The following is a 25,316-nucleotide window of genomic DNA, read 5'->3' as shown; positions in this document are numbered from 1 at the left end:
AGCTGCTCAAGCTCCTAGGAAAAGACGGGGGGGGGGGGGGGAATGGGAATGTGCCTGAGCAAGTCTGAGATGGGTTTGGACCTGAAAGGAGCAGCAGAGCAAGGAAGTGGTCTAGACAAATGAGGGGAGGAGATGCACTGTTGAGGAGAAAGAGATTGGGCAGCTCAGCGCTCCAGAGCTTTTAACCTAAATCTGGATCTGCCTGCTGTTTGTCTACTCCAATAGCCCCTGTTGCATAACTAGAATTAACAAGCAGCCTGGACAAATGTCAGTTCATAGTATGTTGCCGCATGTTATACAAGCCTTTCAAATTAAAACCCATTTGATCAGCATTTTGCTTGCACTCTCATTACGCCTCAAACTGTTTTCCTGGCAAATTATTGGTAAGTTCACAGTTCAAAGTTTTGGTATCCAGTAACGGCTTCATTCCAAAGTGTGTTGAAATCCTAACCACTTGAATATGCGTCTTTGGATGGCATGATAGACTATGGCCAGACCCATCCAAAAAATACAATATATTTAACAATCATTATGTAAGACGTCATCTGATTAAATTATGGGATAAATATAAAGATTCATTTTACAGAAAAGTCCCGCTATGGGTATCCCGTATGGAAGCTTTAAGAATAAGGGACAAAAATGAAGGCACAAATTGGCTAACATATAAAACATTATTGACCCTGCATAATAACCAAATTACTTTAAAAGATAGAGAGCAAATCGCCATAATGGGAAAGCCATGCCAATGGTTCACTTATGTACAGTTGTATCAATTCTTTAAAAAAGATTAACAACTTTGGGGTTTCATGAAACAAACTACCTTTGATGAAATAATAGGAAGGGGAGGAAAAAAACAGATTAGTAAAATCTATAAATTACTTTTATTGCTGGACACTGAGGAGGAACTTATCAAATCCAGTATGGTAGAGTGGAGTAAAAGCTTGGACAGAAATCTAGCTTTAAAAGAGTGGGAACAAATATGGAAAAAAGCATATAAAAACATACCATGTATAGATATAAGAGAGAACATAGGTAAACTCATACATAGATGGTATATCACTCCATTGAAAATTTCTAAAATAAACAACAAATATCCACCTCTGTGCTGGAAGTGTGGTAAGGCGATAGGTTCATTCTTCCACTCTTGGTGGTCGTGCGAAAAAATACAAAACTTTTGGAGAAAGATACATAAGAAAACACAGCAAATATTGAAATTGAAATTTGAAATGATACCAGAAATCTATCTGTTGGGGTTATATAATGATAAAAAACTTTTTTGTCATTCAAAACTATTAACATACATAGCTTCATCGGCCCGCATTGAACTAGCTAAGTATTGGAAAACACCGAACTTACCTTCTCTTCTGGACTGGTATACAAAACTATGGATTTATATGGACTTAGATATATTGAGTGGGAATCTGCAACACAAGGACACAAAAAAAGACTGGACATTACTGAAGGAATTCTTCAGGACAACCTTTCAAGTAAATTAAAAGAATTGAGCCTGAATGCATTTGCTGTATTCCTGTAAACCTATTTTTCTTTTATATTTCCTGTTCTGTAAAAGGTGTATAAACAATGATATGAGTTAATTAAGTATAGAAAAATAGGCTAGTATTTGTTATTCGATTTGTGTTTTGAGATATAAAATAACGATTGGTTGAAGTCTAAGCTTGAAGGATGTATGTAGAGTTCGTACATCAAGACAATTCCCAAGTAGGGGAATGTAATAAGAAAACTTTTCAACTATCTATTTTAAACAAAAATGTTACTTTTTATGTTTGTGTATACTATGAAAAATTTAATAAATATTATTTTTTAAAAAAAGAATATGTGTCTTTTCATTACCTGTGAGTGAACCTGGCAGTATGGGCTCATTGATCCTTATGATGAACTCCTCCCCAAACCTGTCATTCATCCTTGAAAACGTGATGTTCCTTTCCATAAGTTGCTGCTATGTCACAAACAGGATTTAGCTGTTACAGTATCACGCAGTACTGGAACCCTGTGTTTTGAGTTAAATGTTGTGGAAGCGACTTCTAAGTTTGAGCCTGTGAGCAAATAAAACCAGGAATAGTGGTAATTGGTATGTTTCCAGTAGAACTCAGTGGTAGGGAAAGTGTTTTGTTTTTGAAGAGTAAGGGCCTAATCCAGATGATGGGGGGGAGGCAGGGGGGTAATCGACTTCTGGGGATAGTGGAGGGCTGCACCTGCACATTTGCTTACCCCACTGGCATAGAGAGCACCTATCCAGTGGTGGCAAACCTTTGGCACTCCAGATGTTATGGACTACAATTCCCATCAGCCCCTGCCAGCATGGCCAATTGGTAATGCTGGCAGGGGCTGATGGGAATTGTAGTCCGTAACATCTGGAGGGCCAAAGGTTCGCCACCACAGACCTATGCCAATGGGGAGAACAAAGATGGGGGAGAGGACAAAGGCGCCAGTGCACGGGCATTGTACAGCTCTATGGCATCCACACCCGGAAGTAGCAAATGCCCAGGAGCTGCACCAATGTCCAAGCCATGCTGGCACAGCATTGGGGGGGGGCAGGTTGGGTGAATTTCCGGGGTTTGAATGGACTTTAGTTGGCTTCTGCCAACCTTCCAGCCTGGGAACGCCTGCCTCCGCTGCCGTAGACTTACACCATCAAAAAGTATGGCATACCGGTAAATCTGTTTAGCCTGGGGCTATTTGGGCATCAGGAAGGTTCTAAAAATTTCCCTTCTTTTTGTGCTGCCCAAAGCCCCTTTGGAGGCAATACGCTGTCCCTCTGCTCTACACACACCCCCTCCCCCAAATCTGAATTGAGTTTAAGGAGACCTTAAGACTGATAAAGGAAAGGGGCTGAGTAATTCTGTATGCTGTTGAAACATTTCTGAAGAAATAGTAAAATGCCTTGTTTTCAATTACAGAGTGTAATATTGCGTGAAACCCAGTGGCACGGCTCAAAAATTTAAATGACTTCTGTAATTATATGGGGAAGAGATCTTCAATAGCCTTTGATCCTGTAGCCTGATGTTACTATTCCTCTACTTAGTTAGATTTCTAATGGGCTCTGGAGGGGTGGTGTTCTCTCCTATTCAAAATATGTCTACCTGTGCAGCTAGTCCTGGAACTCTTTCCCCAGCATCTAATTTTCTGTTTGACTTTTTTCTGAAGCTTTTATGTAGATGGAAAGTTTTTATGGTATAAAAGGAGGCAAATGCATAGCGATTGTAAATGGAAAACCATCATAGCAGGAGTGCTGCAGAGGCAAAGGAAAGAGTCTGTGTGCTCAGATGAACGCCTGCCCGCCCAGACCCCGGGGGCTCTGTCAATAAAACTTGGATCATAAAAAATACAGCATTGAACAAGGTTTATAACTCTTATTACAGCAAATAAAAATCTTTATGCTACTATGCCTTTGGCTTTGGCACAGTACACTTACTTTGGTCAGCATGAAGAATGAAGAGCATCTGTGCTTCCAGACATTTTTTTCTCCTCAACTCCCTGGCCCCCCTCCCCCCCCCCCATACCTGGTTAGGGAGTTGTATATTTCAGCCAGCGGTTCAGACAAGGAGCAACACAGAATTTCTGCCATCTAGTTTTTGACATCCAGGGTGTTTCAATGAGGGGGCAGTTGGCAAAAAATCCCTATCCCTTCTACACACAGAAACCTGCCATTAGAGTCAGCTTATTGAGAGATCCATAAACAGATACCCCGTTTCCCTGAATATAAGACATCCCCTGAAAATAAGACATAGTAGAGGTTTTGCCGAAGGGCGAAATATAAGGCATCCTCTGAAAGAAAGTCATAGCAAAGTTTTTGTTTGGAAGCATGCCCAACGAACAGAATACAGAAAAATAAGACATCCCCTGGAAATAAGACATAGCGCATCTTTGGGAGCAAAAATTAACATAAGACACTGTCTTATTTTCGGGGAAACACGGTAGGCAGTTAGAGAAGTCAATAGCAACCGTGGAATCTCTTGTTTTGAATGGGGCAATGGTGTGTTGGAAAGAGATCTAACCTGTTCCATTTTTCCAACTCTGTCTCCCCACCCCCAACTGCAATTGTACTGCTGGAAATAATAGACAGGCAGCCACATGGTGCCGGTACATTTCTCCTGGACAGCAAACAGTAGCTCCTGGATGCCCCTGTAAATTTAGGGGCCATGCACCTATTGTTTATCCAATGGGGAATTGGTTTGTAGGTTTCCCCATGCCTTAAACTTAGTCGGTAGTGCATTTCCCTGCAGACTATAATTATGAAAAGTAGTAGCAAAATGCAGGAGACTATCCAGTTTCCTGTTGCTGACTTCAGCCTCTCCCTCCCATTGGCAGTTACTCAGTATCCTGAAATGTAATTTTGTAGTACTAATAATAGTGCTTCACTATTTTTGTAACAAAAGCATTTGGCACACATCACTTCAGTAGCCTTAAATAACTCTATAAGGTAGGACAGTATTAGCAGCCCCATGTTGCAGATAATGCTGATAAATAGAGACCTCGCTGAAGGTTATCCAGAGTGCAATCCTACACAGAGGCACACCCTTTTAAGCCCATTGACTTCAACATATTTAGAAGGATGTAACTCTGTTTAGGATGGTACTGCTAGTATGTTAATGAAGTGAAGATTGAAAGGGGGATTTGTCAAATTTGTGCTTTTCTCTCACTCTATTGTAAGGGACCTGTTACCTGAATTTCCCACATTTTGCTAGAAAATTTGAAATGGAATTTCACAGCATCACAAGTAAACCTGGAACAAAATAAATACACTACAGGTCTAGTGAAGTAGATGAAACGGCCTTTGTTGAATTTTAATTGGTGGCAATTTTGGGTATGCCGGCAAGTATACTAGTTTTTCAAACTGTAACTAACCTGAATCTGCTTGGAAGTGGGAGGGTGTTCTATAGCAAGATTCCTAAGGGATGTAGGGATTTTTATTAGGGATTTGTGAAGTTGAAGATCATCTTGTTTTGCCCTTCTCTGTGGTTGGGCTGTCAATTAAATAAGGCTAGAAAGTCTGTGCTTTTCTAGCTGCGGTCACAAGCTTGAAAGTTTCCTGCCCTGGGAGACCAAGACATCCTCCTCGTTCTTTGTCTTCTGGAGAATATATTATTTTGGGGGACTTGTAAGTGGGGAACTGAACACAGCGTTTAATTTATCTGATTGTTTTGGCTTAGCTTGAATTTCATGTCCTGATATATTCATTGTTGCTTGGATTTTAGAGCTGCTTAATCTTTTTTTTTTTTTACTACTCATACTAATTGGGACTTTAGAAGGTTTTTTATGCTTCTTGTATTATTCTGGTTATTATTTGGTACGATTAGAGAAACGTTCGACACCTTCCCTGGTTCTTTTGATATTTTTGCGCTGCCATCAGCGGCACTACAAGTTTAGGCTTGCTCTTGGTTGTTCCCTCTTGTGCGGAAGTTGTGTTGTTTCTCAAAAGAGTCTACTGTTACATGCCTTTCACAATTTTTAGACCCTTCAGCCCCACTTTTTTCACGGGCGATAGATCTGTGGTGATCGGAAACCAGTTGCTTTTTTCAGGATATTTACCTAAAGCTGTGAATGTGCACTTCTTTTCCATTTCTTAAATTAATTACATTGCTTGCAAACATAAAGTGGATCGGATGTGGTGTAACGCTGCGCTCCAGTTGGAGGAAGAACACACTTCGCCAGCATTTTTCTTCCTGAAAAATGAAGCAATGTTCAGTCATTATTAACATTCCTTTGTGAGAAGAGCAAAGCTGTTTACATGGAGACAAGTGTTGGGTGGCAAAGCACATCCTTGGAGTTAAAATTGCCAGTTTTCAGGTGGGGCCTGGAGTTCTCCTGAAATTAAAACTGTTCTAGCTACAGAGTAGTTTCCCTGGAGAAAAGGGTAGAGGGTAGACATCACATTTCATGCTGAGCTCTGCCCTTCCCCAGGCTCCCATCCTGAAGTTGGCAGCCCTACCTGGAATTGAGGCAAGTGGGTCAGTTCTCCTATTCACCTGACAAATAGGGGCTGATTGTGAATAGGACTACTCTTCAGGTCACAGACTGGATGTCTCGTACTCTGTAAAGCAACTTGATGGTGCTATATATATATATGAGTAACTCTGGGTAGCTATAATTGGATGGGGGCAAAAGAACTACCAGGGGAGGAAATAGCAAGCACCGTATTGCAAGGCCATGAGGTTATATTTCCTACCTCCAAAGCAGCAGCAAACCAGGCAAATCGGCTATGAACAAGCGGGGGTGGGGGGGGTGTGCAGAAGAAAGACAATGTCATTTTTTTCTGCTTTTGGAAACATTTTTGCACCTCCCCCAAACTGTAACTTTTACATTGGGAGAGGGGAGATTCTCTCCCCCTCCCCTTTAGTCCATTGTTGTTTCGCTGTCTGTGCTGTAGTTTTTGTGCATGGTAACTGTATCAGGGATTGTAATTTAACTCCCCAGGAAGCAGGGTTGAATAAATGCATGTTAAACCCACTACTAATCCTTTGAAATTACAGTATCTTGAAGTTTTGTTGTGTGTCCTGTATATTTTGTTTTGGGGAGAGTTTTGTATTCCTTTACAGGTACCTCTTAAGTCGATTCATTCACTTTTAAACAACAAGAAGCCAGCTTAACTGTGTGAGTTCTGAGTAGATAGAATTAACCAGCCACTTTGAAAGAGGCCAGGTGACCTACAGTGGAAAGTCAAGTTGCTGATTTAAATATAGCTATGGTTTATAACGGTATCGGTTTGGTTGTGAGAGCTTCTCTAAACAGCTTCCTGGCTAGTTGATGCCTGTGAAGCTTCTGGCTAGAAAATGACATGAGTTGCTTGTGGTGGTTTGACTATGAGCGAAGAGCCGTTCTTGTCTTCTTCACTCTTTGTGTTTATTTTTTGGCTCCCCTCTTCTCTTTTGCTTTCAAGTCACACCTGACTGATGGCAACCCTGTATGTTTTTCAAGGCAAGAGGCTTTTGGAGGTGGTTTGCCATTGCCTTTTCCTGCATCATGGTCCTGGTATTCCTTGGAGGTCTCCCATGCAAGTGCTAGCAAGGGTCAGGGCTGAGAGGTCACCCAGCAAATTTGCATGGCAGGGGTGAGGATTTGAACTTGGGTTTCCTGGGTCCTAGTCCAACACCTTAACTACAACACTGTTCTGGCTCTTGGCTTTCCCTTGGCAGGGGGAACAGATCCAAAGGTTTATCAAATGATTATTAGGCACAGTAGTGAACAGCTGCAACATCTGATTGCTAGTGCTGAGGACTAGCAAGAGGGGGTGTCGCAGTCTGTCTTGAGGCCGCTCCTTGTACGCCTCCAAAGGCATTTGTCTGACTCCTGTTGAAAAGCAAAAAAGGTTGGCCTAAAATGTATCCTGTCAATTCTTCCTGCCAATTCTTACATTTCCACCTTATTGTTAAAATGAGAAATTAAAGTAGGGAAATGTTTCCACAGAGTCTGAAGACAGACTGATGTACGTTTTTTCTTATGGAGAAATGTAATGATGTTCCTAGAAAGGGTGAGGCACTCCTACATATATTTTCCTCATGGTCTCTCAAAGCTTGTCCTACTTATAGTTAGTCGAGAGTGATGACAGAGCAGCCTGTGATTTTGCCTTGGTCTGGTTATTTATGAGTCAGGAGGAAGGGAAGACAGAAGCACAGAAAGACAATGGCTCCCTTTCCCTGGCTAGGACACTTCTCCCTGACAAGTGGAGAAGTTTTATACATAAATGTTCTCTTTCAGACACTTGCACTGTCTCACACACTAAAAATGTTGAAATTTGTGGTATACCTGTCTGTGGAGGAGCTGTTCCATTTGTTATCTCCAAAGTAGTAATCCTGAATAGTCTGTTAGCAGAAAGAGACAGGGGGGTGGCTGCACTCATCCAAAGCAAATCCATATTTTTAAAAAGTCACATAAAACCTTTTCTTAGGACTAAATAATACAAAACAGTGTTCAATCTTTCAGGTTCTCCAAGCTCTCCATCAGGCTGGATATTCATGTTGTTCAAACAGCTGCTGTTCTTGTGTTTTCAATTTTTCCTCCTTGGATAATACCCTGTTTCCCCTAATATAAGACATCCCCGAAAAATAAGACATAGTAGAGGTTTTGCTGAAGTCCGAAATATAAGGCATCCCCCGAAAGTAAGACATAGTAAAGTTTTTGTTTGGAAGCATGCCCGATGAACAGAACACAGGAAAAATAAGACATCCCCTGAAAATAAGACATAGCACATCTTTGGGAGCAAAAATTAATATAAGACACTGTCTTATATTCGGGGAAACACGGTAGTGGCATTTTAAATCTGCATACCTTCCCATTCTACACACAAGGTACCCCCAAGATAAGACTTTGATAATACACACGAGATACTCGCAAGTTAAGATTTTGATAATCCTGATCAGAAGCTTTTTCCTAACCCGCCCCCCCCCCCCCATTTCATCTTAAAAACAAAAACATCAGTTTTATCCAAGTAGTTAAATTTGTAGCAGTGCTGGGCTGGAGTGGACCCTGGACTGACTCATTTAAGGCCAGTCTTATCCTTAAAGAACTTGAATTAGTAGCAATTAATTACTAAGCATTAATATAATTTTTAAAAATTCTCACAGGTCTGATTCTGGAGGACTGCCGCTGTCACAACAAAGAGATTTTAGGGATGCCTACAAGAACAGAGAAGGAGACGGAAAAGAACATATTAAGAGAGCGTTAGAGATCTACAGGTATGGATTTGTCTTGGTATTAACATCTCTTGGAATTGCTGCACTCTTGTACATATTTAATATCCTCACATCCTTGTAATATAAGTATTATCATATGATATAAAGACTCCAGTATTTAATATGCGATACTTCTCCTTGCTCTTCTGTCCAAAGTCAAACATTTCTCACTGGGTGCGAAGTTATGTTGCTATATCTGTTGTCATAAACAGACACTCACCAATCAGGGCCGGAGTCCATACACAGTCACTCCATCCATTTAATGCACACCAAGATATCAAAGCAGAGGGGTGTAACAAAGTCAGGTCAGAATTACAGACTGAGATCAAAACAGGATTAAGCTACTGAAACAAGATCAGTGGCTTCTGAGTTAAGGCACAATGTTGTTGCCATACCACAGCCTGATTTCCAGCCTCTTATGTACTAAATTCCCCACCCACCAGTGTAAATCCTATACAACTGAGTTGCCTCAATTGAGCCCGGCTCATCTCAATCCTGATAATTCTCATTGAGCCCATCTTGCCCCAGAGCTTCTAATCTGCTTCATCTCCATTCCTGTAAACTGGTGTGCAGCTCTTTTCGTCATTGCTTGTGGGGCTCTGGAGGGAGTGAGGGAGCTGGCTGTGGACCTCCTGTACCCAGCTCGGTATAAGAATGCTGCCGAGTCCCAGGGCTTGAGCCTGGCTGTGCTCTGTCTCTGTGTTCTGTCTTAGTCTCTGAACCTGGTCCTGCAGGAACTACTGGAGGTTCTGTCTGAGCCTCTGAGTCTACCCATGCAGGGGCGGAACATAACTTTTTGGCCAGTTTCCTGCCAGCATGGCCAGGAAAAGGTCAAGGGAAAGTTATCAAACCTGCCATACATTTCTGCTTCCCTTGGTGTGCAGTTAACCCCCCCCCCCCATTTTGAATCAAGGGAGGGAGACTAAAATAGCATAAAGGTGGTTTGGTTTGCAGCAAAAATCATCATGTTATTTACCAGTGAAAGACAGATGTTCCCAAGGTTTTACAACTATGCTGCTGGGAGAAGGAGGGTTAACTTCCCCCTCCTGTGTTCCCATGCAATTAAGCCCATTTGCAGGCCTATAAAGTAGTGTTGGGGGCGAAGAAGGCCCTCTTCTCTGCCACTTGAATCTTGTTCAGCTCAGTTTTTTATAGTGGTTTGTGAGTGATCCTTTTTGCAAGGTACTTTGCAGGCAAATCTCTCATCCGTTCTGATTTGGGGACGAAGTTGAGGGCAGATCTGGTATCTGAAGTGCCAGAAGCAGTTGCTTGTTCATTTGTAATGGGTAGTTTCACACTGACCATACCTATGAATGCTGACAGAGTCCTTCGGAGTGTGAGAGCCACCATCCGTGCTCTTGATCCGTATCCCTTCTGGCTTTTATTAGACTCGGTGAGACCACTAATGCCTTGTTGATTGAGCGGGCTCACTATGCTCTGCGTGGAGCTGCCCTTGTAGACAATGCAGAAACTGCATTGCTTGGGCATCCCGGTTACTGTTAGGGACTGGCTGATGGGAATGTCTTGCCCATTTTGAACCAGCTGCATTGGCAGCTGATTTGTTTTTCAGTTAAACTCAAGGTGCTGGTTTTGACCCTTTAAAACCCTTTACAGCCTGGAGTCTGCATGCCTGAAAGACTGTCTCCTCTCTTGTCATCCCACGAGTCAGTTATGGTCATGATTTTCCACCCAGGTCAGTCCCCCCAGTATTGAACAGAGCCCAAGAATTTTCCATCATGGCTCCCTGAAGAAATTAGGGGAGTTCCCTTGCTGAATATCTTCAGAAGGCATTGTGAGAGTTACTTGCTTGCCAGGGCTTTTGATGGGCTACAGACAGCAGCCATCCCTTTTTTGGGCTACTTTGAAACACAAGAGGGATAATGAGTCTCAATACGTCTCTTTTCTTGGTATGTGAGGGAAACAGTTCCCTTGAACCACAAAACCCAAGCTCGGTTCTCCAGAGCAACTGTTGCTTGACTGTTATTTCATCATCAGTTTCTATTCTATTCTATTCTATTCTATTCTATTCTATTCTATTCTATTCTATTCTATTCTATTCTATTCTACTGTTGAAGGCATATCTTAGGAAGTGGGGATGAAATGTAGATATTGTCTCACCTCATCCTAATGCCACCTTTTCCCTCTTTATACCTTGTTTATACCTAGATTAGCATGACTATCATTCCTGAGCAGCCAGTCCTAGGCATCCCAACCACTAGGCTTCTGTAGATGCTGAACTCCACCCATCCATATCTGGTGTGAGGAAACTAAATGGGAAAAAACAACAGGGAGATGCTGACAGTCCAGGAGTATCCTAAAAAATGTTGGCAGTAAGATTGACAGTGGCAGAGCACGAAGCAGAAATCTGGAGGATGCTGATGGGATGATTGTCAGCCATTTGAAAAAAAAATGGGGCTTGAAATCAATAAGATGAGAATAATTCTTCAGTTTAGTGGCTTGCAAATTTAATAGTCGCTTCCAGAGCTCCTAAATGGATCTAAAGTGAAAGACAGCTGTTAAGTTTTCAAGAAAGACTGTCAATCAATATCACTTTTCCATGATCTCCACACTGTGTGCTTGTGTGTGACTCTTGGGAGGGAGGTACTTCCTGAAGGTGCTAGTGATTTTTAATGCCGTCAAACCATGCATTTTGTGCAGCTAGGGGACATGAGCTGATCTTTCAGAAGTCTTTTTCAAATGGATGCTTTTCTCCCTGAAGAAAAAGCTGACTTTGGATGAGCTAGGAATTCTGCTGGTTGGGAAGGCATCTGTCTTCTTGTCAGGACTAGGGCTGATCATTCAATAAATTCAAATGATTAAAAAAGAAACCCAAAAGCCATTTCGCCTTTTTTGGGGGGGTTTTCTTCCCAAAAAATACAGGCTATCCCCCTGCAAAAGCCTGGCTCCAATAAAGCTGAATGATTTTTGACTTTCTTGACTGCCTGCGAGACCAGGAGATACCCTATCCCACAGGCAGCCCTCTCTCCCCACCTGCGAAGGGGGATCGGCTTTTTTTGACTTCCCTGTAAATTATCGGGTCTTTTAAAGCTGAACCTGACAATTACTGAAAAGGTGCTCAGACCTAGTCAGACCTGTTCTGCTCAGGCTGGATGGGGTCTGATGGATCTGGTCTGGTTGGGCTCCTAGACTCAACTTTGCTGTTTGAGAAGTAGGTTGGAGTTGTAGTCAGAAGTGCTTTCTCTCATTTCAATCGGCTTTGAAAGCCCTCTCCCGCTCTCAGCCCTGGTGACCTCGCCCCATTGATCCATGTTTGTTTACCTACTGAGTTGGACTGCCATAAGGGCTTTATGTTGAGCCAATCTCAAAGATAACTCGGAAATGTCTGTTTGTACAGAATGCAGTGGCTCGCTTTTTAGCTGGAGTAGATCGTTGCAGATGTAGCAGCTTGCTTACAAAAGTTGTACTGGTGACCTGCTCATTTATGGGCACAATTCAAGGTGCTAGTTCAAGCCCTTGAGGACTTACATCTCCTCATATAAACCTGCTTGTCAGAGCTGATAAGTCCAGTGCCTCTGCTTGAGATTCCCTTTTTTTGGAAGGTATATCTGATCTCCACCACATCATCTTGTCGCCTTCTTGGTGGTGATGCCTGTCTTGTGGAATGATCTGCTGGATGAGGTCCTAGGGGCAGGCCTCTCAGACAAAGTTTAGAAAACTTTGTGTGACTTTTCTGTTCCAACATACCTTTGGAAATTAACCCTGACTAATCCTGAACTGTTTTGGATACAGCTTGTCATTTTTTGGCCTTGGTTGTGTTTATATATTTGGGGCTGATGTTTGCATTTGAATTAGTTTATTATTTTATTGGGGGTGTTTTGATGCTTGTGCTAATAGCACCTGGTGCAAACGATTAAAAATTAAAATTATTTGAAATAGTAACTTAATTCAAATGTATTTAATTTACCAGTGAACTTTTTCAGCATACTCCAGAGTTTAGATAGCCCGTCATCCCAGATAACCTACTTTTTATTTATAGAGTACATGTGCAATTTTATCCAAAAGGCCCAAGTGTCAGTCAAGTATCCCTTCATCCCAGAAAACATCAATCATGAAATAAAATATAATTAACATAGAACTTGAATTATGAATAAAACATGTGGACTTTTTAGGTAAGAAGTGGAACAGCTGAGTGACTAGTCTGTTTCCTGGCATCCGTCTCATAATCCAGTCAGTAATGGGTGCCTCCGGCAGCCCTATGCACTGGAATCTGGCACATTTTCCTTTTTGAGGTGAAGAACTGCATGTACTGAGCCACCATATGGAACAGCCACCTTACATAATGTTTCCTGTAGTATGGAACAGAGAGGTTCATGTCAGCTTCCTCTGTCATGAAGGCTGCAATGTTGGCCATTCAGTGTACAAATCAGGCCATTTGAGCAAGCAGTGCATCTTGGATATCAGTCTGATCTTAAGAGCTTTGCCTTTAAGTGTTTGTTATAAATTGAAGCCACTTTGTGTATTTGAGTGGGATCCAAGATACTTCTGCAGACTGTTAACATCTCTGTGTTCCATTTGCTTATATTGCAGGAATGAATCCATATAACAGTCTTAAAGCCAAGCCTGTAAAGCTCACAATAACAGGAAACTTTAATTTATTGTGGTAAGCCTACAGCAACTATTTGTAGGCAATATTCTGTCATGTGGGTTGTTTTTAAGCTTCCTTTAACTCATGCAATTTACAGGGGATTGGGGAAAATCCAACAGTTTAGAGGAATTGAGTCTATTTTGCTTGTTATGCTTCACCTTTGAAAATCTGAGAAACATACGAATTTCTCAAGTGTTTCCTTTCTCGTTTATGAGTTGTGTTATCATCCCGTTTAGATTGATTACTGACCACAGATGATAGCTCATGCGTTAAGTGGCAAGGGTGAGGTGAGGGAAATAGCCCAGAATCTCTTGACTTTCTTGGAGAGAGGAACCAAGCCTTTGCGAGAGCAGGTAAGGGGTAGTGGAGAGCATGTTGGCCTAAGAATGGAGTGGCCTGCATTTGAATCTCCACTTAGCCATGAAACTCTGTGTGTGACCTTGGACCAGTTGTGCACACAGTGCAAGTGGCCCACCCATCCCTTTGAGGGTGGAATAGGGATGAGAGAACCCTGAGCTCCTTGGGGGAAGAGCAGGATAAAAATGGGATAAAAGCTCTTTGATCCTTTAAAATCCCTCTAGCTTGATACTGGCAGCTTCTATATCGGGGTAATACTGGAGGATACGTTGCTTATCTTCTGCAAAGCAGCAAGTGCTTTGAGGCCTGTATGCAGTACCTTCCCTGTTGTATTTTAATGGCTATCATGAAAGTTTGGGGGTCTTTTATCTGTTCCCTACCACTTGCTTCCCTCTCTCACTGCAATGCATACTGGAAGGCTACACCCATTGCTTGACTTGACCTCCTGTGACCTTTTGTGTCTTGGCACTGGAAATGGACTGGGTCTTTGGCAGAATGCAGTCTGAAGTGTGTGCGAATGTCTGGGTGGGGTGGGGGGACCCTTTGTTCAAACACTGGCAGTTCTGCCTCAGCCTGGAACAGTTTGTTCTGCTGAAAGAATAAGCAAGTTCAGTAAGCAGAGGAACACGGAGCTGAAAACCAGCGTTTTCCAAAGGCTTCAATATGCTTGATCTTTTCCAGCTATCTTGATGCAAGAATCTTGGATAGGGAGAAGAATGTTTTTTGAACTATTTTTCTCACATTAAGTTAGAGGCGCAGAGTTCTGTGGAAGCAAGTGGCATGGAGGATTACAAATTCTAACGGACTAAGAGAAAACATCTGTGGCCCTTTTCCCATGTCATCTTTCTGTCTTGGCATTCACAGCTTTCTGAGGGTACTGAGACCTGTGACTCAAGCCTTTATGGTCCAGTCAGTAATACAGTTCATGAATTATCAATGCATTTGAATAATTTGCATTCTGAATTTGTTATTAAAAAGTGACAGCAGATGAGAACTGGCACTGAATTTTTGTGTTGCCATTTGTCAAATCCTGGCATAGAACTGGTAAGTTAGACTTCCCAAGATGTCTTGAATATGTCCATGAATTAGCTGAAATCTCGTTTTCAAAATTACTAAAATTCTGGTCTGAAAAGTTTTTCATTGTGATATATCCTTTCCATTGAGAGAGGTCAGTGTTATTTGCAGTAGGAGTTTGCCCTTTTATGTGTAATAAGCTAGAATTAAATCATATAAGGGATACACCAAGGTATAAGAAAATGTTAATAGTTAATTGCCAAACAATAACTTCCTGAAATAACCTCTAAGTCCTATTGCGCGCAGCTCCTAGCCAGAAGGGATCCTCTGGAAACTCTCATCCTCCATGTTCCTATAAGTATGTGTCTCTAAATTACAATAATCACAACATCTTTCCTTTTTTAGCCCTAAAAAAGCATCAGATATTTGAGACAAAACCACAGTTACAAATTTATACTGAAATTTCTGCAGAGAAGAGGTACTAAGTCGTCATTCTGGCATGAGTTGTTACTACTCACTTCTCTACTCTGCTCCAAACTGCTTGACAAGTTTCGAAGAGTGTCTTTGGAATTTGTACCTTCCTCCGTGACTGGAGGGGCATTTGTTGACCCCCCTAATCTTTAGATGGGCCTTATTTGGACTCAGCTCAGTGACGTCCTCACTTCTGGAAGGACATCATAGGTGTTGCTTGGAAACGCACATCATCCTGATGTATCAACATATCTGGCAATTTGTTTGGGAGTACTTTTGGGTTCCTGCAAATATACCAAAAGGTGTCTCCATCTAATTCCAAGGGGACACCTTTGTTTCAATTGTACTCCTCTGATCCTGCATGCTGGAACTGTAGTTTCTAATCATACTCTTTCACCTGGTCACATACCTGGAAGTGTTTTTACAAGTACAGTAACTTCTGAATATGCAGATATTTTTTTATGCTTCCTGGATGTAACTTTGGCCTAGATAGGAGTTCTTTATGAGCTTGTTCTGGGAAAACATTGATGTGAGCATCTGTTTCCATTTCTGAAGATATCTATATTCCTTATACCTCCGGTGGCCGTCTCCACTCCTCATTACTGGTGCTTGCATTCACCATGTCCTCATAAAACTCCTCATGCTGCTCAGCTGCATGCACCTGGGGTTTCAACAGTTGTGACTCACAGTATTTTGCAAAATGGTTGCACTTCCCACAGTTGTAGCAAAGTTCCTGGAAAGCAGCACATTGTTTGGGGTCATGCTTCATGCCCCAGTTTCTCCGCACTTTTTTCAGACTTCTGCATCTACTCATAGGTGGTTCCCAAAATGGTTGCTGAACTTTCTGAGTTAACTTCTGCTTTTCTGCTTGTTTCCTGCATGGACAGTCTCTTCATCTGGCCTAATTGCTTATGCTTTTGCTTTCATTATTTCTGTTGCTTTGCAAGTGTGAAGAGTTTTGTCCAGGGTAAGATCCAATTGGCCATGCTGGCGGGAGCTGATGGGAATTGTAGTCCGTGGACATCTGGAGTGCCATAGGTTCGCCACCATGGCCCTGTGGCATTCTCCCTAATGCTAGGCATAATCCTGTCCCTGCCCCTGGTCAGAGAGTCAGAGTCCTGAAAGCACAGGTCTGCTGCTGAGTTTTTCGTTCTGTGGCATATTTGTCTATACTTTCATCCATTTTCTGCATGCATGTAAAGAATCTGTTCCTTTCAAATGTCTCGTTCTTTTTGGGCATAAATACTCCTCAAATTCTTGCATTTATTACACTGAACATAATCTGCAAATTGGAAATTGTGATAAATCTCCAGTGCTTTTTCTCACTCCACATATGGATGCTTGACTTTTCTTCAAGCCAGATTTGTTAGATACAGGGCAGGGGGGTGTACGACCACTAGGTGCGTGCCCCGGTGGGGGCAGGGGCAGAGGACGTACCGGCGCACCAGGTGCTTTCCCCCCTTGCTACACCTGTGGTTAGAGTTCTAATCTTTGCCCACATTTCCTCCCAGTTCCTACAATATTGCCAGGCATCTGCAAGGTGAATGCAAAAAAACTCAATTGCTAACATTCTGCCATTGGTTTGCAACCAGACTTCAGATCCTTGCATGGAGCTCTTCTTGTCCACATTCAGCTGCTCCTGTTTCCACTTCAGATGTCTGTTTGGCATCTCATTTCTGGTTCCATGTAATAAGTCAGGGTTTAGTCATATGAGGGACACACCAAGGTAAAAGTAAATGTTAATATTTTATTGTCAAACAAAAAGTAGTCACCAGGCTTCCTTGTATGCTTTCTAAATCTTACTGCCTCCAGCTACTCCCTCCTAGTCAGCAGGGATCCTCTGGAAAATCCCATCCTCTATATTCTTGTAAGGATGTGTCTCTAAATTACAGCAGTTGCTACGTTATGTCTTTTAGCTCATCCATTTTACCCATAGAAAAGCGCTAGCATCTTTTAATAATTGTATCAGAGATTCAAAATCTTGAGTCAGCCTTTGTAACCAGCCATTGTTTTCTGTTAACAAGCTTTTCAAATTAGCAATAACTCAACAAGATCTGTAACAATAGGATAATTCCTAGACTAATCAAATGTGACACTAATTACATAAAAGAAGAACTATTCTAGGTGCTTAATTTTTGTTGCCTTTTTTTGTTCTCAACAGAAGTTTGGGCTTGTTTCTTCATGCGGTTGCAACATTTCCTCTTAGCCTAACCTACCTCATAAAGTGGTGTGAGGATAACGTGGTGAAAGGGGAGAAAATGGGCTACATTTTGGCATGCAGTAATGGAGGAGAAGTTTATGTAGTTCCATTTTTGCCAGACGTTGTCCCGGAGCTGCTCCTGTAAGATAAAGCACTTTTTTTTTCCAGTTCTGATCAAGGTTGCTAGGTGCAAAAATCGTTGTTGCCATCTAATTTAGAGATGTGGTGTGATTTGATTTCAGAAGTTAATTATTGGGGGCTTGTGTGGCGGGTACGGTGCTGAGATATTGCTGACACTTCGCAGCAGTGGTGTAGGAGGTTAAGAGCTCATGTATCTAATCTGGAGGAACCGGGTTTGATTCTCCGCTCTGCCACCTGAGCTGTGGACGCTTATCTGGGGAATTCAGATTAGCCTGTGCACTCCCACACATGCCAGCTGGGTGACCTTGGGCTAGTCACAGCTTCTCAAAGCTCTCTCAGCCCACCTACCTCACAGGGTGTTTGTTGTGAGGGGGAAGGGCAAGGAGATTGTCAGCCCCTTTGAGTCTCCTGCAGGAGAGAAAGGGGGGATATAAATCCAAACTCTTCTTCTTCTTCTTCTTATATGAGCAGAAAGGCAAAACAGGATACAGTCAAGTTGACTTGGCTCAAGGGCTCCTTGCAAGAGACTAGATGTAGTTTTTGCACATTCAGAAATGTTCCATGGGATCCATCTTGATGTACGTTGCCCAGAGCTCATGAGAGGAAGGGCAGAATAAAATATTTAAACAACCATTATAAATGTTTTCTTTCTACCAGATACATTTTTCAAAGCATTTCAAATCAAGACCATAATGTTTCCTCCTGGAAAAATATGAGAGAGTCATTCTATGTAAAATAGAACAGTAAGATAAATACAAAACACAACAAAATTGACATAATACCTTTTTATTAAGACCAACCAAAATGGCACAAAGCCTCATGCAAGCTTTTAAATTCTCCACAACTCTTTTTCAGGCAGGATGCTTCACAAATCATGTGTGGTGGGTGTTTTGTGAGAAACAGGTTGTTACCCTCTGTGGAGCTGTGAATACTTACCATAAATGGCACTGTGCAGATACATGTAAGAGTCACTGATGAATTTTTTTCTTGGACCTCTTTCAGCCAAAGGAGAATTAAGAATTATTTAGAGTTGTCTTCGAATTTTAACAGGAGCTGTGAATCTTTTGAAACTCTATTTTACTAGGAGGTATTCTAGCTGGGACATACTGTCAGTTGTCCACGGGTTATTTTCACAGTGGCTTGTTTTTACACTACTTTTAACCATGTTCGATTACAGCTGTCTCTTTCGCTGCTTCTCTGCCATCCATCCAGTGTTTACTGTCATAGTTCCATAGAAACGAAAACTAAAATAGAGCAGGAATTTTGAATGCTCTCCCCTGTGTTTGAAAGCCCACTACGTCTATGTGAGTGTTAGTGAGAAGGGTTCTAGCCTTCTTTTCTTTTACATCCAGTTTTCTATGTGCAATGAGCTTGGTTTGGGGGGAGGGGAGGTTGACAAGAGAACCCTCAAGCATGCGAAGAAGTCTGTGAACAGTGTGATGGACAGCAGCCCCCTGGAAGAAAAATGAGCCCATAGGAGTGCTGCTCCAACATCCAGTCGCCTTTGAGAAGCGGGATGAGATGCTGGAGGGAACACAGGAGAAGAAGGAATTGAGTTCTGCCCCAGGAAAAGTGTAGGGACATCTCAGGTCTTGTTCAGGAAAAGAGCATACAGAGGGAAGGGCTGCTCTGCCTGATGGTGTGGCAGAGTGGTTTGCTCAGTCTCTGGGAGAGAAGGAAGTGCTCCATTGTTAGGCCTGTATCTGCAGGTGAGCAGACCTGGCTTATACCATTTAGTCTGACTCGGGGAAAGAGCAGGTTGGTGTGGGTAGAATCCTGTGGGTGAGAGGACACACCATACAATTAAAGCCTGTTTCTGCCTGAAAGCATTGTGGAAAAGTCCAGCTACCCTCTGAAGCCATAAACAGTTTATATTTTTATGCCTCAGCCAGGTTTCTTCACCAGTGTGGTGTAGTGGTTAAGAGTGGTGGACTCTAACCTGGAGAGCCAGGTTTGATTCCCCACCCCTCCGCAAGAGTGGCGGACTCTTATCTGATGAACTGGATTTGTTTCCCTGCTTCTTCACATGAAGCCTGCTGGGTGACCTTGGACTAGTCACAGTTCTCTCAGAACTCTCTCAGCCCCACCTACCTCACAAGGTGTCGGTTGTGGGGAGAGGAGGGGAAGAATGTGCCAGCCCCTTTGAGACTCCTTCCAGGAGAGAAAGGCAGGGTATAAATCTCAACTCTTCTTCACTTGTCTACCTGGAGACCCGTGTTGCAGGTTTGTTCCTTTAAAGCCAACCTGTAAATAAATAAATAAAACATTCTTCTTGTTCATCTCCTTGTTCATATATTAAATCTTCTTGTTCATATATTAATCCAGCCTCAGTAATCGCAATTATTCACCTCAAAACTTACCTCACATCAACAGACTGAAAGCCTATAAACTCACTACCTGTAGTACACCAAGAAACCAAGGGGAAGGTTTTGAGTGCAAAACAAAGCTAGATCCCAAAAATCTTAGGAGGATGTGAGTCCCCTCAGTAGGAAAAAAAACCTTGTCACTCACAGTTCTTGAAAAATAGTTGGACGAAGGTCACTCCTGAACAATGTATTTTATGAGAAAGTGCGAGGCTTGTCCTAGGGCAGCAATTCTCAAACTTAGCAACTTAAAGACTTCCGTTCCCATGTACAGATTTTCACATGTGTGTCCCTCTGCCCCTCATGCTGTTCACTGAAGAAAAAAATTCTTTGTCCAGACAGCTGTGAAGATAATTTGGCCATCGCTTGCACTTTGTCTTCAACTTTCAGCATTATTACAGCTGCTCTTTGTAGTCTCTAATTTAAAGTTTTTCAAGTCCTCTTGAAGCAATTTCCACCAGTGTGAGAAATGCAACTAGTGGTGGGTAGAAGGCAGGAAGGCCAAGGAATAAACAGGTACTACTAACCAACAACACTGTTTCTCAGCTGTGGGACTCCTTGGAGTGCCCTCTTAGACCCCAGTTTAAGAAATGTTCCTTCAGGGTGTATTATTGGTTGATGTGGGGAAATTGAAAGGATGATAAGCCTAGCTCATATCCTGGGTAACTTGGGAGTGCGTCATGAAATATGCTTGAAAATCTTTGTTGGAATATCTGGATTTTCTAGTGGACACCTTTGATGCAGGGAAAAGTCAGGAGCTGGAAAACTTGTACTTTTGGGTAATGTGCAGGTAGTTCAGCACAAGATTGTAACCTAAAAGTGGATCCAGCTAACTAGAAGCAGAATGTTGGGTATATTGCAGCAGGGACGAGGAATTAATGGAAATTGACCTCTTTGTGAGGGTAGTAAGCCGTATCTTGTATCTTCCACTTCAGATTCTTTGAACATAGGAAGTGTTTAAGTTGGTAGTTTTGTGGCTTGCTGAGAGGAGCTACGACTGAAAACATTTAGTGCACGCTTCATGCCTACATCTCTGATTGCAGCATTAGTCCAGCCACTGGCCCTTTATCCTGTAGAACCTGCCACTTGATAGAGTGCCATAAACTGACTCAGAGCAGGGGTGAAGAAGTTACCTGCTAATTAAATTGTTTCGCCTTATAAAAACAGGAGTGTGTGTCTTCATTATATCTGGTGAGCAGCACCTAATGCTAACTGGAAAATTATTTTTGTCTTCCTCTAATTGGATGTTATTTGCAAGTTACGATTGGTCATGGTTTGCTCTTTGTTTATTAAGGTCAAGAGAAATTGCTTACTCAGATATTCCTACCTTGTTTTTCTTTTAAAACAAATGCAATTGTAGCCTTAATGGCTGTAAGATGGTATTTTTTTTACCATCTCTTGGGTAGAATATTGATCCCTATATCTTGGATCTAGACTCTACACATGGTCTAAGCAGGATAATACAGTGTTGCAAAAACCAGCTGGAAACATGTGGTACTGGTATAACCTCTGCCTATTTGAGTTCTGTGGGGCTAAATTAGGAACACAACTTGCCAGTTGATAAATTTCTTTCAGTCAAAACCCTCCGACATGCAGAATAATACAATAAGCTTTGCGTGACAGAACTCATAGATATACAGAGAACAGAAACTTGCTGCAGACAATATATTTAAATTCAGTTAAGCAGCTGGTTATTGTGTGATCCAACTTTATGGTGACCAAAGTCCAACTTTCCTGGTTTAGCAAATTCCAGAAGTAGGCTTCTTCCTTAAAGAAACAGAATCATATGGAAATGAAACTTCAGTTTGAAAAATACAGCCTTACAGTAACAATATGATTGCAGCAATAATACTGCTCAAACTAACTTTACCCCCCCCACACACAAACACCTTTCCAATTAGCATTTCACATGTAAAAGGTAATTGAAATTTATATGCGGCATTAAAAGCCAAGAGATGTACACAATTTCTGAGCAAAAAAGACTCTCCTTATTCTAAGCTCCATACACTGACTCCATCCCTACCAGGTTAAACTAACTAGTTTGTGGGGTTCTACTGGGAGTTACAGAGCATGTGCATATGTTACCAAGTAGCCTTTGCACAAGTATGAGGCTTCTGGCGTAGGAGCAGCAGTGGCGTAGGAGGTTAAGAGCTCGTGTATCTAATCTGGAGGGACCGGGTTTGATTCCCAGCTCTGCCGCCTGAGCTGTGGAGGCTTATCTGGGGAATTCAGATTAGCCTGTACACTCCCACACATGCCAGCTGGGTGACCTTGGGCTAGTCACAGCTTCTCAAAGCTCTCTCAGCCCCACCTACCTCACAGGGTGTTTGTTGTGAGGGGGAAGGGCAAGGAGATTGTAAGCCCCTTTGAGTCTCCTGCAGGAGAGAAAGGGGGGATAGAAATCCAAACTCTTCTTCTTCTTCTTCTGATGTCTTTCCTCAGGAGTGAGATGTAGATTTGCACCCAGTCTTGGGTGTTTTTAAAAAATTGTACACAGAGTCTCTGTAACCAGGGGTCAGGAAGCTTTAGTTTACCAGTAATAAAAATATGTCTAGCCCATTAACCTTACTTTTGATTTTTGGTCTTCATCCTATAGTTTGGGTCTCTTATGTGGGGCTCAGCAGAGCTCAAGCTACGTGCTGGCATACAAACTGCTGAAGCTTAGATGTTGCTCACGATGTTTTTTTTTGAAAAGAACATGCTACTAGTTACCACTTGCGCGGATGATTAGAAAGGTAGGGGAGCCCTGCTAAGAGGATGAACAGGATAGCGAGGGGAGACTACCAAGTAGTGGAGAGGATTTCTGTTTAGTGGAGGCAGAGCCAGAACTTCCCTCTCATGCCAAAGCACTCTGTTCCCTTCTGTTTCTTCCTCTGGCCAAACGAGGCTTTCAAAAGGTCCTCCTGGCCACTAGTGGGGGATGAAGGGTAGGGATGCCAGACCCAGGTTTGGAAACTCCTGGAGATTTGGGGGTGGAGTCTGGGGAGGACAGGGACCTCAATGGGGTACGATGCCACAGACCCCCCCTCCAAAGCATCCATTTTCTCCAGGGGAATTGATCTCTGTAGTCTAAAGATGAGCTGTATTTCCCGGGGTTCCCCAGGTCCCACCTAGACTAAACCCTGTCCCCCACTCCTCTAACGCTCCTTGTGTGTTTCTAACAAAGAGCTCCTGATGATAAAACCACAACTTTTGGCTCCTCCTCTTATCTGACAGTTGTCATCTGACTTTCTGTCACACAGTTGCAGGTCAGTGCTTCCACCTGGTCATTGAAGATGGGTCCTGGGTTGGGAAAGGTTGAAGACCACTGTTTTAGATTGTCCAGATGCTGAAAACATGTTTAGGAAAAAATTAATCTGTACTAAGTGATTTTAAGGATCCACGCTTGGTTATGGCACAGGTTCAACTTTAGTTGCTAAGCAAGGCTTTGGAAAAGGTCACCCTTTTAATCTTCCAGTTGTAGATTTTGGCATTGGCTGAACCAAATGTTTTGCATTACAAACTCTAACTCATTAATTCCATGAAACATCTAAAAACAAGCCACTTAAATCCAGCCAAGCTGAAAAGAATGAGAGCATTTGTGCCCAACAGCACATCGTTGAAGTTTATCTGTAATAATCTATAGATTCTCCTAATTGTAGTTTATATTTCCCCCAAAGTTGTTATCTTCTTAGTAAATTGCAGCTTCAGGATGCTTATTGTCATCCAAATAATTTGGATGACATCAGCAGTTAAGACTGGATTGTTCCAAATTATGTTTTAAAAATTATGTATTAAAACAATTAGTATTGGAGTTGATCTTTAAAAAAATAATATTAGGCTCTGCTGTCCAGGGTGTGTTCCCAAGTTATGATTAAAAATGCTCAGTTACTTTTCCAAATCACTCCACTCTTAAAATTAGGCAAAAATAGATTATCAGAAGGTATGTGACTTCAACCAGGACAATTTTGAGTTAGTTGCTTGTATTTTATCAGACAATATCTTGGACATGTTTTTATGTATTGGGCTAAACCTATGTGATTCTGTTTTTAAAACTGGTGTATGTTCATCATGTGTAGCAAATAGAAGTAGAGTTATTTTCCACCTCTGCCCAGCTGAATGAGAAGAGAATTTCTGTGACTGTCTCAAGACTTTGAATGAACAAACTTTCAAGGTGTATTCTGTAAGCTGAATTGCCATGTTCGAGGTGGACTTCTTTCCAATTTAATCTTTCCTAGTAGAACAGGATGAAAATGCACATCATTGTTGCCATTCTCTTCCAGTACAAAGACTTTTTCAAAGTGCACAAGTATAAATCATCATACAGGAAAAACCACAGCGAGATTTGGCCACAGAGAGACTCTCCAGTGCAGTCCTGAAGGTGTTTTGTTTTGTGCTGGCCGTTAGAGGAGCAATTGCTAAAATTAAAAAATTGTCACCAGCAACCTGACTACGCATAATTTCTTCCGCAATGAATTTGATTTAAATCAAATTGATGTAAATCACAATTTAAATCACTAGTCTGTCAGACTGAATTTAAATAATGGATTTCTACATAAAAGACTCATTCTTGTTGGTATAATCTTAATATTTACAACCAGAGAAAGGTTTCATTTTTAAAACAGCAATCTTTCCTATTAGTTTAATAGTTATATCAAAAATTTAACAATTTGTTCATACTATTAGAAATACATAAATGAAATTATTGCAATGTGAATTATTTCCAGTCTTATTCAGGCTTATAGGTAGGCTTTGAATTTCTTTGTGGCAGTGTTTGATTTTGCATGCATGCATGCTGTACCCATCGGTAGAGGAACATCATTAAAATATTCCCAAACTGGGTCTTTTAATGGCCTGCTGCTATTACAGATTTTCTCCTCCAGAGAGAGAATAATCTAATAAATCTCAGGCTATATCCACAAAGATCATAAGACTTGTGGAGTATTCTGCCCAGAAGATTCCACTTTCATTTTTACTGTTTGCCCCTCCCTTCTCACACTTAGCTCCTTGTGCAGATCTGTTCCACTCCAAACAATCTTCTATTCATTCTACTTTTTGAAACGTAATACTTAGATGAGGGGTTGATTCTATGTACATAGATTTGCAAAATAACAATGGGATTAAGGTAAGGTTGCCAGCTCCAGATTGTGAAATACCTGGATATTTGGGGAAAGGGGTGGAGCCTGAGGAAGGCAGGGTTGGGGGAGGGGAAAGACTTCAGTGGGGTATATAGTCATAGTGTTTACCTTCCAAAGTGGCCATTTTCTCAAGGTGAACTAATAACATATCCAGCCAACACCTGGAAATTTGAAACCCTAGATTAATGTATTTTCTCAACTCTGTTTGGAACTTTTTTGCTGTGAAGAAGAAACATGTTATCTCTGCAGACACAAATTCACTATATTAAAACTGAGCTAGTTCCTTAGTTGCTGTGTAATTGATACTTATTATTCCTTTTAATCATTTAGATCCCTCTTCCACTGAAATCTCAAAAT

At 41.8% G+C, this 25,316-nt stretch overlaps 1 protein-coding gene across 2 annotated transcripts in view; it reads left to right on the top strand.

Annotated features, from left to right (window-relative positions):
• ZHX3 (zinc fingers and homeoboxes 3) overlaps window positions 1–25,316 on the top strand; it is a 54,205-nt gene that overhangs the window by 17,267 nt on the left and 11,622 nt on the right. The window contains exon 2 of one of the 2 annotated variants that reach the window (XM_048498338.1): window positions 8,583–8,693. The gene's annotated coding sequence lies outside the window, so the exon portion shown is untranslated. Of the gene's footprint in view, window positions 1–8,582; window positions 8,694–20,285; window positions 20,359–25,316 lie in introns of those variants that run through there. The other variant, XM_048498339.1, reaches the window with a different exon arrangement.

This window comes from Sphaerodactylus townsendi, linkage group LG05 (assembly GCF_021028975.2).
Source record: "Sphaerodactylus townsendi isolate TG3544 linkage group LG05, MPM_Stown_v2.3, whole genome shotgun sequence".
Classification (NCBI taxonomy): domain Eukaryota; kingdom Metazoa; phylum Chordata; class Lepidosauria; order Squamata; family Sphaerodactylidae; genus Sphaerodactylus; species Sphaerodactylus townsendi.
The sequence above is the reverse complement of the archived record's forward strand: the minus strand, read 5'-3'. Positions and strand labels throughout refer to the sequence as shown.